Here is a 12,613-nt window from a genome sequence, read left to right as displayed (position 1 = left end):
ATAACTCTTGGATTTCTTGTAAGCCAATCCCGTCTTTTCGCATTTCCGCAACTTTCAGAATTAAAATGTTGAAGATCATTTACACAATCCTGGACTAGTAATATCTTCCCCTTCTTGCTCAATCATGTTCTACATTTCCTATCACACTGATACTGCTTACTATGAAGCAGACTTACACTACCTTTATGACTAGTACAATTATTTAATTCTCTACATCACTTTTAATCACAAAGCAATGTAAAACAGTAGACAGCATTGCAGACTTACATTCCCTCTACTCCATGTTTTGATTGGCTGCTTCAATTAGCTTATAAAAAGAAATAGTTTTTCTGAACTCATTCAAAGTGCACGTATTTCTCAATGACGTCCAGTGTTATGGTAAAAATTTATGTCTCTGTACTACACTTATCCTCAAGGCCAAATAGTGTAGGAGCCATGAGAACTTCTTGAAATTCCTCAGAGCACATCCCGAGATTCTTTCCCTAAAATTTTGGTTTTAAAAACACCAGGTAAGAGTTTTTAAGGTCATATGGCAATTTATTTTTGAAAATTAAAACAGAATCATTGCAAAATGACCAGCCATTTCTACACTTTAAATAAGCTGTATAATGTCCTGATGTTATTGAAGGACCATCATGATATATAATTGCTACAGTTACAAAAGTCCTTCCTGATATTGACAACTGTGAAGCCACAAAATTTTTAATTAAAGTTGTCAATTTTGTTCCATCAGGCCTACATCGTTGGAACATTAAAATGACATACTGGCCATATGTTCGTATAAATAATGTGGACATCATTTCAGATTTACATTGGCTACACTCCATGTTGTGATCAGCTGCTTTTACTAGCTTATTAAAAGAGACTGATTTACTGTCTGGCAAAGTTAAATATATAAATCTTTCTGAGTCTACACTAGTAGTACTTGATACCCTACAGTTCTCGCAGTCATGCTGCCATTGATAAGAAAGCCCAAACAGGTGATCTACATCTACACCTTCATCATGCAATACATCAAGCATATACATTAAAAACTCCTGACAATCTTGCTGACTATTTTGAGAGAATTGTGTTTGGCCTGAACATCTGCCTAACAGATTTCGAATTTCAGACACACTTTCTATGTTTGTTCTATCAGTGCTACATTTCTCTAACACAGAATTTAACAAACTGCAAAATCTTTGATCAGAATTGACCACAATCTCTTCTTTTACATTTTCTAGAGAAAACAAAACATTAACCACTACATTAGCATAGCAGTTGACACCAGAACTGTTTTCAAATTGAAAACCAACAACATCTTCAACAGAATCCTTTTTGTTTCTGCTTATAATTTCAGGTTCATCGACTTTTCGTCTTTTTGCTACAACCTCCCCAGTATTGGTCACATTTCTTCGTTTCCGGCCTACCACACGTTTCTCAAACAAAGGATACTGAGGCAAATGTGGCGCATACTCTCTTCTCAACCTATTGTATTCCTTAACACAATCTAGATCCGCACAAATGTTTGTGACATCACACTCAATCAAGTACAATCCCGATAAAGTCCTAACTCGTGACAATGCCACATATGCCATACCCTCCTTGAACACAGAACTGCCAATATTCACCAATGCACAGTCTACACTTAAACCTTGCGATTTATGGATTGTCACCGCATATGCCAAGCAAACAGGAAACTGCTTACGACGAACATATAAGTCTTTTACAAGCAAAAATCTAGCAGAACAACGAGCAATTAGCTGTACTTCCTCAATGCCATCAAATTTAATTTTTAAAAATTCAATTCCATCTCTATTTCTGTATTTCACAAAATCAACAACATTACCCATTGATCCATTTACCAGACCTCTTTCAACATGTAAATTCCTTCTTAAAATTATACGGCAGTTCAAGCACACATTCAGAGTCTTTTCAAAACCCGCAGTTTTAGATATACTCTTCTCTAATGAATCCAATTTTGTTTTCAGATTCTCAGACAAAATAATTGTTGATCCCATATGCTCTACTCTGTCAATAGCTTCCAGTTTCACAATCTCTTGCTTTTCTAAATGCAACATTTTGTTGTTGAATTTGGCACATTCTGCAAGAGTTGGCATCAAACATATTCCAGATTTTTTCTCAGTAACTTTCTGAAAAATATTCTCAGGCACAACATCTTCGTCTGGATATAAATTTGTCAGTAATCGTGCATGTAAAGCTTCTTTCCCATGCTCGGTCACTTTTCCAATTCTAACATCTTGTAGAATAGTCTTGTAAACTTCATCCTTTGCCTGACGCATATTTTCATGCAGTTCAGCATAATTGAAGTTTAACCATATATTGACGTTGCCAATGCTCCCTAAGCACTTCCTGGTATCTTCATGCGTGAGCATTTTGAACACAGGTTGCCCTTTCACTGGTGTCAGCTGCAGAAGATCTCCGAAAACAATGATGTGTTTGCCACCAAATAACACATCATACTCTGTTTTGAGAACTTCTTGCATTCTCAAATGCACAAAGGCAAGCATGACATTGGAAACCATGCTTACTTCGTCAATGATAAGAAGTTTCATTTTCCTCAAGACTCTTGAAACTTCAAAACAAGCATCTCCAGATAGCTTGTGATATTCTAATTTGTTGTCATGCTCCACTGGCAGCATCAGTAAACGATGTAAAGTAATCCCTTTAATGTTATGTGCTGCCAGTCCAGTTGGAGCGGTGACAACACAAGACAGCGATGACTCTGTCCTTTCCTGCAAATAACATGAAATTGCTTTAATAAGGAAACTTTTTCCAGTTCCCGCTTCTCCACTCACGTACAGTCGGACAGGCTTCAACGACGTACATGAGCACTCTTTCTTGTCATGACTTAATCCATGATCAATTTGCATGGTAAGTTCGTCATATATTTTCCTCTGCTCAACGTTGAGTTGTCTTTCCAACTCTTCTAAGTTAACCGCATCCTCCTGAGCATGTGCCATGGCTCTTTCCACTTCATTCATAGCAGTGGCAGCTTCATTTTCGATAAGAGGTCCTCCTAGTGGATCCTGACTCAATGAAGCAGAACTCTGACTGTCCTGAGAACTGTCTCTGGCAATCTCGGCTGCAATCGTTGCTTCCTGCTCAATTTCCACATTCAACATTTCTACATATTTGGGAAAAGCAGGACATTCTATGGTCTCCTTGGCAGCATTGAATGAGTCTTCGTAACAAAGGAAATCTCCAAGCAGTTCCTCTTCTGCACGCCAAGGCTTAAAAAGTTGCAAAAGTGCTAAATAGAAAAACTCCTTTTTTTCAGGAGATTCGCCACTCAATTTTCGATGGTTTATCAAGTGGCATTTTCTTTGCTTGACCAGACATCCCTCACTTCCTATTACAGCATACACTCCTTTCTCAGTATCTTCTTTGATGTTCCTCTTGAATATGTAATTTTGCAGAACCTCATACAGACAAACATTCTCGAGGTGACTGCTTCGATTTGGATAATATGTATCCAACATGTTGCTCTTCAAAATGTCGGTACTGTTTGGCTCCTTTTCCGCCAAATACTCAATTTCCCGCACAGGTTTCAGAACTCGATTACGCGTTGCAGCAAGACCAACACTCGCCCAAACGATACTCCTGGACTTGGCATAGAGACTTGCTGAAGACAACCGGTCAGAACATTCGTAAGCTCCGATTTCTCGATGCGACAACATCTTCAGACTGAAACTGTACAACTTCTTGCTGAGGCTCTTTTCATGGGAAATGTCCTCCCACATATCCTTCAATTCTGTCTTCTCTTTTTTGGTGATGTAAGATGTCACATACCGAGCCACAGCCATACAGTTATCAGCCACAAACTGTATATCCATGTTAGCATTCCACATGGACAAAATCACCGGGTTGTAGTCGTTGATGTACTTAGACTCTTCGTTCCTCTTCAAATTGTATGTGTTTTTAGGTGATTTCTTCATCACATTATGTCGCAGCGAAGACATCAAACTGTTCACTCTTCCTTTAGAAATCACCGATCGTGGAAAGCCGAAACGACATTTGGTGTAGAACTTGTCTTTGTTCCGGAATTTACGACGACAGTACTTTCCACATCGATGGCTTTGGAAACGTATAACTTTTTCTCTTAGGCTTTTTTTCTCCTTTGCGTTTGGAACAGCACACGTAGAATACTGTTCTATGAAACTCATCACTGAGTCGTCTGCATCCGTTCCAAATTTAGGTGCATCCTTGATCCACAGCAACATATGTATATGAGGAGCACCTCTTGCTTGGTACTCCTTCCTCCAGAAGAAATCCAACACCTCTCCAAGAGGTGGATTCTTCTTATTCATGATGAAAGACATCATACCTTCAAATCTATGATTGAAGTACCTACATACATTGACTGGATCCAAAGAGCACAGTTCTCCGGGTGTCTTGAATTCGATGTTTTCTACGTTAGCATTTGCCTCTCGTAGAAATTCAAGTAAGTCTTCCCAGCCATACTCAGCACAGCTCAAAGTGAGGAACCATGTGGGAGTTCCTAAGTTCCTCAGCATACATTTTAAATCACCATGACGACGGTACCAGTACTCATTAGTACCACGCTGACACGCCATGAGATTAATCAGGTGAGAATCCAAAATACTGTCTTGGACATTGACTTTATCCATAAAGTCACTTGCCGAGATGTTTTGCATGTGTATACCACTTTTCAAGATTTGGTTCACTGCATATGACAGTCCAGACAGATCGCTTTCAAACAGGAGATGAAACAAATAAGGAATGCATTGTCGAAACTTAGGATCTCCTGCATACAATCGCAAAGTCCGGTATTCAGAAGCAGGAATTTGATGAGGTCGCTCATCATATCTTCCTCCCTGACCTGTTGGAAAAAGCTGTGGGAAACACCGAGCTTCCAAACTTTCCTCCCAAACACTAATGGGACTCCCTTTCGCTTGTTTCATTTGAAACAACTCAATAGCATTCCCCATGACTTCCTTGGAATGCAAAGGATGAACACTATAATGTTCATATATTTCTTCACTAGTACAGGGTTCTACTTTCTCAATTTGACCAGCACACAAATCGCTATCCTCTTCCTCACTTACTTCCTCTTCTGCAACATATACATTTTTATAGTATTTATTATTTTTTTTCAAATACAATGTTGCCCTTTTGACTTTCCTAACATCTACTAAATCTTGCCATATTTTCTTATTCTTTGTCGGAACCCCATTAACTAAGATAACAAGAGGTTCCTCTTCCACTTTTTCTACTCCAATTGTGTTAATGTTTTTCTTCAAATCTAGAGGCAAATAAACAACTCTTCCCTTTAATCCTCTCTGTAAATCTGATGGAGGCAATTTCCCTGTCTTTGGCTCCATTCTTACAATAGCCTGAAAGGGATGGATACTTTGAATCAAAATAGATTCATAAGTATTTAAATCCTTCAATTCAGAAGGAATCTCAACCAATTCCAGATTATTATGAACTGCTCTAGCAGGCATCTGGTTTTGATTTAATTTGTTACAACAATAAGTACACACACGTTGATCCAATCCCAAATCAAAAAATTTTCTACCATCAAGTATGTTGTAAAATCCTTCCATTCACTATTATTTTCCCTTTCACTTTTTCCATATAAATCCACTAACTTAGTCTGATTCTTATAATAAGTGCGTCGACAACACACACAAGTGAAATTTGGCCTCTCACTTGATTTCACCTCAAACGTCGCAATTTCCCTCTGGAAATTATCTGTACTGGAAACCTGTACACTATCTTCCACATTACTCTCTTCTTCTTGGTCAATTTCAACATTCTCCTCTTTACTTCCAAAGTAACAAAACTCAATGTCTTCACATATATTCTTCACATCTATTTCAGAACCATGCAAAAGAGCAGCGCATAATTGTTTAAGCATAATTGCTGGACTCTTAGCATAATACAACATTCTAACTAATTTCCTCACTTTATTATGATGCACTGCTAGCATCCTGAAATGATGAAAAACACTCTGGCATACTCTCCTGGAAAGACAAGCCAGTGAATGACCATGCAAAACTATCACTTCTCTCACTCTGCAAGGATCTAATTCTTGCAACAACTTCATTTTCTGCTTCAAACTTTTCTTATTAAATGACCGTATAAAATCACAAAGCAAATTGATGGAATCCTGTCGTACACTGCAAATACTACTACACTTCCAGGTGTACACAGGACCCTTAGGACGTCTCCCTAAAACCTCATTACCTAACACCTCTTCTATCTCTGTTCTCACAACTTTTTCTTTTTCAACTGGACAACCATCTTTCACTTCATAAGCTCGACCACTGGTGTCAACTGCATGCACCAAATCATTATCCTGGAAATAACTCTCCTCATTAAAAAATGCCTCAGAGCTTGAACTATGCATCCATTCTCCAGAAAAAACTTCACAAAAATTACTACGATTAACTATTCTCTTCCATCTACTATTTCTTTTGAAATCATAAATTACCTTGTTTAGCTTCCTAATTCTATTGATTGTCAAAATAAATAACTTACGTTTAATTTCAAATGCCTGATCAATAACTTTCTCAACTATTTTTTTTCTCTTATAAAAAACCACTTTCTGTTGACCTTTCTTAATATTTTTTAACAAATTCCCAATTATCCTGTTGCGGAACATTCGTTTACGAATATCCCTAAACTGTTGTTTCCTTCTACTTTCATGCATAGAGTTATCTCTTACTCTAGCAGTAACATTTCTCATTGGCCTTTCCTTACCATTTGAATTGTTTCTCCTTTTCTGGACTGAAACATTTTCTGTAGTAATATTTTTTTTACTACACATATTTCTTATGACTGTTTTTGGACTCTTACCCGGTGCTTTCTTGGTGACTTGACAAATCTTTTTGTTAGAGGACTGCTGCATTATTCCATGGTCCTGCTGTCTTTGACGTTTTGCAGCCTTTCTCACTCTTTCTTTGCTAGGCATCCTAAAATCTTGAAATAATCTGCAGTTGAATCTGTGGTAAAATATAATAAAAAATGTTATTAACCACTATTACCCAACAGTAAATTAATAACAGTCATCAAAAACTTAACACACTACTTAAGTATATAATATACTGAAGCCTATCTCCAATTTTTCACTGAACAGGACTCATCTCTTCTTAACCTTGGATAAACCTCACCTACTCTGTGTCCCCTGCACATAATTAAATGTAAAGGGGCAGATTTATATTAACTAGCACATCCCCAGGGATGCACCAGTTAACGTGCACCGCTGCTCTGCCACCCACGGTGTGCCGCATTTACAATCAGATAGGACAAAGCTACATCAAAACCCTGCGCCTGCTTGAAGCAGGCATAGATCTTGACGCAGGTAGGCTGAAAGCTAAAGCAACAACTAAGTGTCGTGTGCAGAAGTTACAAAAAAGGAAAAATGGCGTTTAAACCAGTAATGAGACCATGCTAACGTAACACAGAGTAAAAATATCCAGGATCTACATCAGTTTGGGGTTCACGAACCTGGCAGGTACAAGGCACTGAGGCTTTCCACCGTGCATGTCTCATCCCAAATCATATGTTGTTTGTGAATGAAACAATTTCCCAGACCAAATGCTTTGGATTGGCTACTTCTAAAAAATTAAACACCCCTACTATCCCGGAGTTAGAGGAATATGATGGTTGGAGTAATTTTACTCGTTGTCCATTAAAGATTTACAGGCCCTACTCCGTAATTCTTCCTTTAACATTTCCAGTATAAATCCAAAAGGTTGACTGCTTTGGCAACGTGCCTTATCCACGGTTTAATAACGCTGCCTTTTGCTTTATATAAGTTTTCAAATTGTATGAAATATATACCAATAGGTCGTTATTAACCTTTAGGTAGTGGTTTTCTTCATGAGGTCTGGTCGCTTCCATACACATACAGATTTTCAAAGATGATCAAGAACTTTATCTGAATGGAGAGGAATGCACTGAGACGCCAGATCATTCACTAATGTGTAGGCACATACAGTTACACGGTTCATGCAACAAACACCGACCAAATATGGCTTGCGTGTTGCAAGGCACACCAGTTCCTGCTATCATCCCCACGTTCAAGTTCTTGGAAAATGGTAGTTATTTGATGCTCAATAATGAAGATTGTTCTGGGTTAATTAAAAGTATTCATTTTATCGTAACAGTAAATGAACGGGTTATTTGCTGCAGAAATGTTCTATTTCCTCCCACACATGAACATAGGGAGTTTTCAATCTGGCCACAAATACCAACCTTGGGAGCACATTTCAACGGCATGGCAAGAATAAGAGCTCTTTTGTCTCAGAGAGAGGTGGCCTTGAGTTCGGCCCGTGAAACTTTCGTGCTTCACATAGCGAACACCCGTACAGAGGTGCAGACCCTTTTAAATACAGATTCGCCTTTCCATTTCAGCAAGATGGTTCGGACTATCTCTAACGCGTCCTCCACAAAGGGCCTGGCGCACTTTTTTAAAGTTGTTACCAGTGGTCTCGTGACTTCATTTGAGAAAATCTTTGGAGTCATCCCTGCTTTCTTTCATTCTATTTTTTCCACTCTGCTTCGTGGATTCCCATTTTTACTTGCATTACCAGCGGACGCTCTTGTGCTTTTTTACATTTTTAAATATGGATGTCCCTCCTGTGCAAGCTCCCGCCCTGCAGCTGCTGACACTGTTCCGCAATCGCATGCTAGAATATTATGGCACAATGCCGTTGGCGATATTAAGCACGGCATATGGATTATCTTTTCGATTCTCCTACTTCACCTGTGTCCAGCCTGTATTTCACTGCCTGACCTGTGATTTCGATTGGGCCATTGATTTGTGTCTCTGCGGACCGGTTTCTCCTGACGTCGACTTTAATCAGCTGATGACTCCTATCATTACTCACGAGTTGGTTTGTCCTGGCGAAAGGATTATGGCTGTGGCATTGATGCATGGACTAATTGGTCCCTGGAATTTACTGGCGGCAACACAGTCTTTCTTGGAACAGAGCTTTCTTGAAAACCCACCGAGCTGTCCTCTGATGTTGATAGAGGATCCGGTGCTGGGAGAGCACTTATGTTCTTTTCCGCTTTTAAATTGGATGGCTGAACTCTTTTCGGATGAAGATGGTGACTTCCTATTGGAGGCTGTTGCAGCTTATTTTGCATACACAGTTATGTCACAGACCTTTTTCATGTTTGATATGCTGAGTACTAGCATTTCATTGACAATTCATTGACTTATTTGTCAAGTTTTTATTATTTAGCTTGCCTATTGGCTTAAGACTCGATAAAGTACTTGGCTGTTTTATTTTTCTTTAGCATTAAATTTTCCTAGTTTTTAATGTTTTACCTTGCGGACCGTCCACATATAAAGTTGCAATCTGCTCTCATGAGATGGCACTTCTATTATCTTATTCAGTTCGTTTCCGGATCATGGGGAGGTGTCATCTAGGTCCTGGATATCTTTACACCGTGTTAAGTTAGCATGGACTCATTACCGGTTTAAACGCCATTTTTTCCTTTTTTGCAACTTCTGCACACGACACTTAGTTGTTGCTTTAGCTTTCAACCTAATAGTTCATCGTGATTTACATGAGAATAATATGTTATTGCTCTACTATCTGCTTTACTTCTTAAACTATATCTGTACAGCGAGTGCTGAAGTTTCAAGAACAACACGATACAGAATTGTTATGAGGTCTGATCTCCACGACTTCATACTCATAACATAAGTGCAGCTTCTCCCAATTCTGGGCATGAGGCGGGTTTTATATTGCTTTGCCGAACACACATACACAACACTTGATGCGGTTCACATGAAGAGAGAGCTGGTGTATGCTGATGTGATTCCTTCAAATCTAAGACACTAAAGTATCGGCACGCCCTAAACCAACACAAAGAGACCTTCTTAGCAAATAATATATTATGTGTATTAGGGAGGGTGAGATATAAGCAGCCGCGGGCCGTGGAGGGAGTTACGGTGGGGCACGGAGGCGGGGAGGGGGAGGGGCAGGGTGGAGCCCTCTCCACCCTGCCCCTCCCCCTCCCCGCCTCCCTGCCCCACCGTAACTCCCTCCACGGCCCGCGGCTGCTTATAAGTGTTGCTAACTCTTATTCATTTACAGCATGTTAACATACTGTCACCATTCGCTTTTTATGTACTACTGACTATGCTGGTAATTTTGCTACTGATAATATGCGTACTTGTATAATCTAAGATACTACGCCTGAGAAGACGGCATTAGTAAATAAACATTTCAAATAAACATGTGTTCTTCTTAACTCCATGTTCTGGTTTCTAAGAAATATATAACGACCGACTGTTCATGAGTTCCACGTATCCTGAGGTACTATAAGTTCATATTCTGGATTGTCTAAACATTGAGAGTTTGTTATATCCAATGTGACACTGTACCTAGCTTGCTAAGGGGTTTTGATTACTAAGGTGAGTTTTGGGACACCCTAATTCGCCGAGGTTCCAATCCTCTGTCCACAGGTATGCACTCCAGAGTCTGCAGCTATCAAAAGCACAGAAATGCTGTAATTCCTCACACATATCTCTCATGTCACCCAATCAAAACTCTTCCCTCACTTTTTTTCAAAGCAAAACCCTTCCCCCCTCTGCCCCCTCTCTGCTTTTTCTGCATAGCAACCACCTCTTGCAAGACCTCTCACACAACAATGTTGCAATTGAACTCTGAACTCTCAGTGCACCTGCATATCCAGAGCATTCTTTCATTTAATGATTTTTTCTTCGCCACTCAAAATACATCTTTCAACGAACTCATCCATGCACACTAACTTTCTGTTTTCAGCAATCAAAATCCACCAATCACTCTTACTGCTTCATTAACACAGAAACTCCTCAGTTTTTTTCATTTTACACTCTCATTTTTTCAACTGCCATTTCATTGCCACACTTCATCTGACTGCAGCAGAACCTTCTCTCACCATGTTTTCTGTCTGGATTGTTGGACATAGTTACATCTATTGGGCTCAAAGGTACGCTGAAAACAGGAATTTACCTAACCTCAATTTACAAGATGTGGAAATTAAGTGGTTTGGCCACAGAGGATTAAAATGTCACCAATTGATACCATTGGTGAAAACCTTTATGCATTTGCCAAAACCTGACCTGTTAATTGTGCACTGTGGAGGTAATGACTTGGGCACTTTGACTGGGGTAGGTCTGGAAATGCTTTTAAAGGACACCTTTGAGCAATTGATGGCACTTTTTCCTCAGACTGCCTTGGTATATTCAAATATATGCCAAAGACAGAAATGGAGGTGGTCGAACCAATTTTGTCCACAAATTGAGAAATCGAGGAAGCATGTAAACAAATCTGTTTCAGCTTACATGAGAGACCATGGAATGGGCTCCCTGTACAACAATAACTTGCGTTACTACATGCAAGATATCTACAGAGGAGATGGAGTTCACTTCTCAGATGAGGGCAACAGAGTTTTCACTCTGAATTTAAGACTGTGCATTGGTACCTACTTATAAGTACCTAAATGTACCATAAACCCAAAAGCTCTTCTCAGAGCTACCCTACATCTGATCACTCACAATTATTATTTTACTCTAACTTTTTTCACTAATTTTCAAGAAAGTACGCTCCCCAGAACGCTTCCCGGTTCGCGAACCGGGCGCACTCCACGCAAAAAAACTAAAAAAACGGTATATTTTTTTTTTGCCCTGCGAGACCCTTTCAAAGCCTCCACATCAAACCTAGGGGGTCAGGGACGATCTACTATGCCCCCTTATGGTCATTTGCCCCTTCACTTTGGCCTCCTCTTGTCTCTCGATCCTACCGAGAGACAAGATGGCGGCCACTACGGACTGTTTGGAATGTTTACAGACGCCGAAAAACCAATCAGCTTCGCAAACCTCCGTAACGCGAAAAGTACGCGAAGCGGAGCGCTGTTACAGATATATATCTTTTTTTGAACGTTAATTTCTCAAAATCCACTGGAGCACATATATTGAGACCTAGCAAAGGCACATCGGGCTACCAGTCCCTACAATTTTGCCAAGTTTCGTGCAAATCCATTCAGCCGTTCGATTATTATTATTTTATTTTTTTTTGCCCCGCGGGGCCCTTTTAAAACCTCCACATCAAACCTAGGGGGTCAGCGACAATGTACTATGCCCCCTTATGGTCATTTGCCCCTTCGCTTTGGCCTCCTCTTGTCTCTCGATCCTACCGAGAGACAAGATGGCGGCCGCTACGGACTGTTTGGAATGTTGACAGACGCCGGAGAACCAATCAGCTTCGCTTCACAAAGCTCTGTTGCGCGAAAAGTACGCGTCCTGGAGCGCTGCCCGGTCCGCTGTTACAGATATATATCTTTTTTTAAACGTTAATTTCTCAAAATCCACTGGAGCACATATATTGAGACCTACAAAAGGCACATCGGGCTACCAGTCCCTACAATTTTGCCAAGTTTCGTGCAAATCCATTCAGCCGTTCGGGCTAAAAGTGAGGCCAACCGCCCTATGGAAATTAACATGGGAAAAACGCGTTTTGGGACCCCCCTTTTTTCTCGGCCCCCCCTTGACGAACCCCCCCAAAATTTTCAGGGGCTGCTCAGAAACAAAATGTGCCATTTTCCTGAAAATTTCAGCCAATTCCGTCCACAAACGCCAAAGTTA

Source organism: Lissotriton helveticus, chromosome 4_1 (genome assembly GCF_964261635.1).
Source record: "Lissotriton helveticus chromosome 4_1, aLisHel1.1, whole genome shotgun sequence".
NCBI lineage: Eukaryota > Metazoa > Chordata > Amphibia > Caudata > Salamandridae > Lissotriton > Lissotriton helveticus.
The sequence above is the reverse complement of the archived record's forward strand: the minus strand, read 5'-3'. Positions refer to the sequence as shown.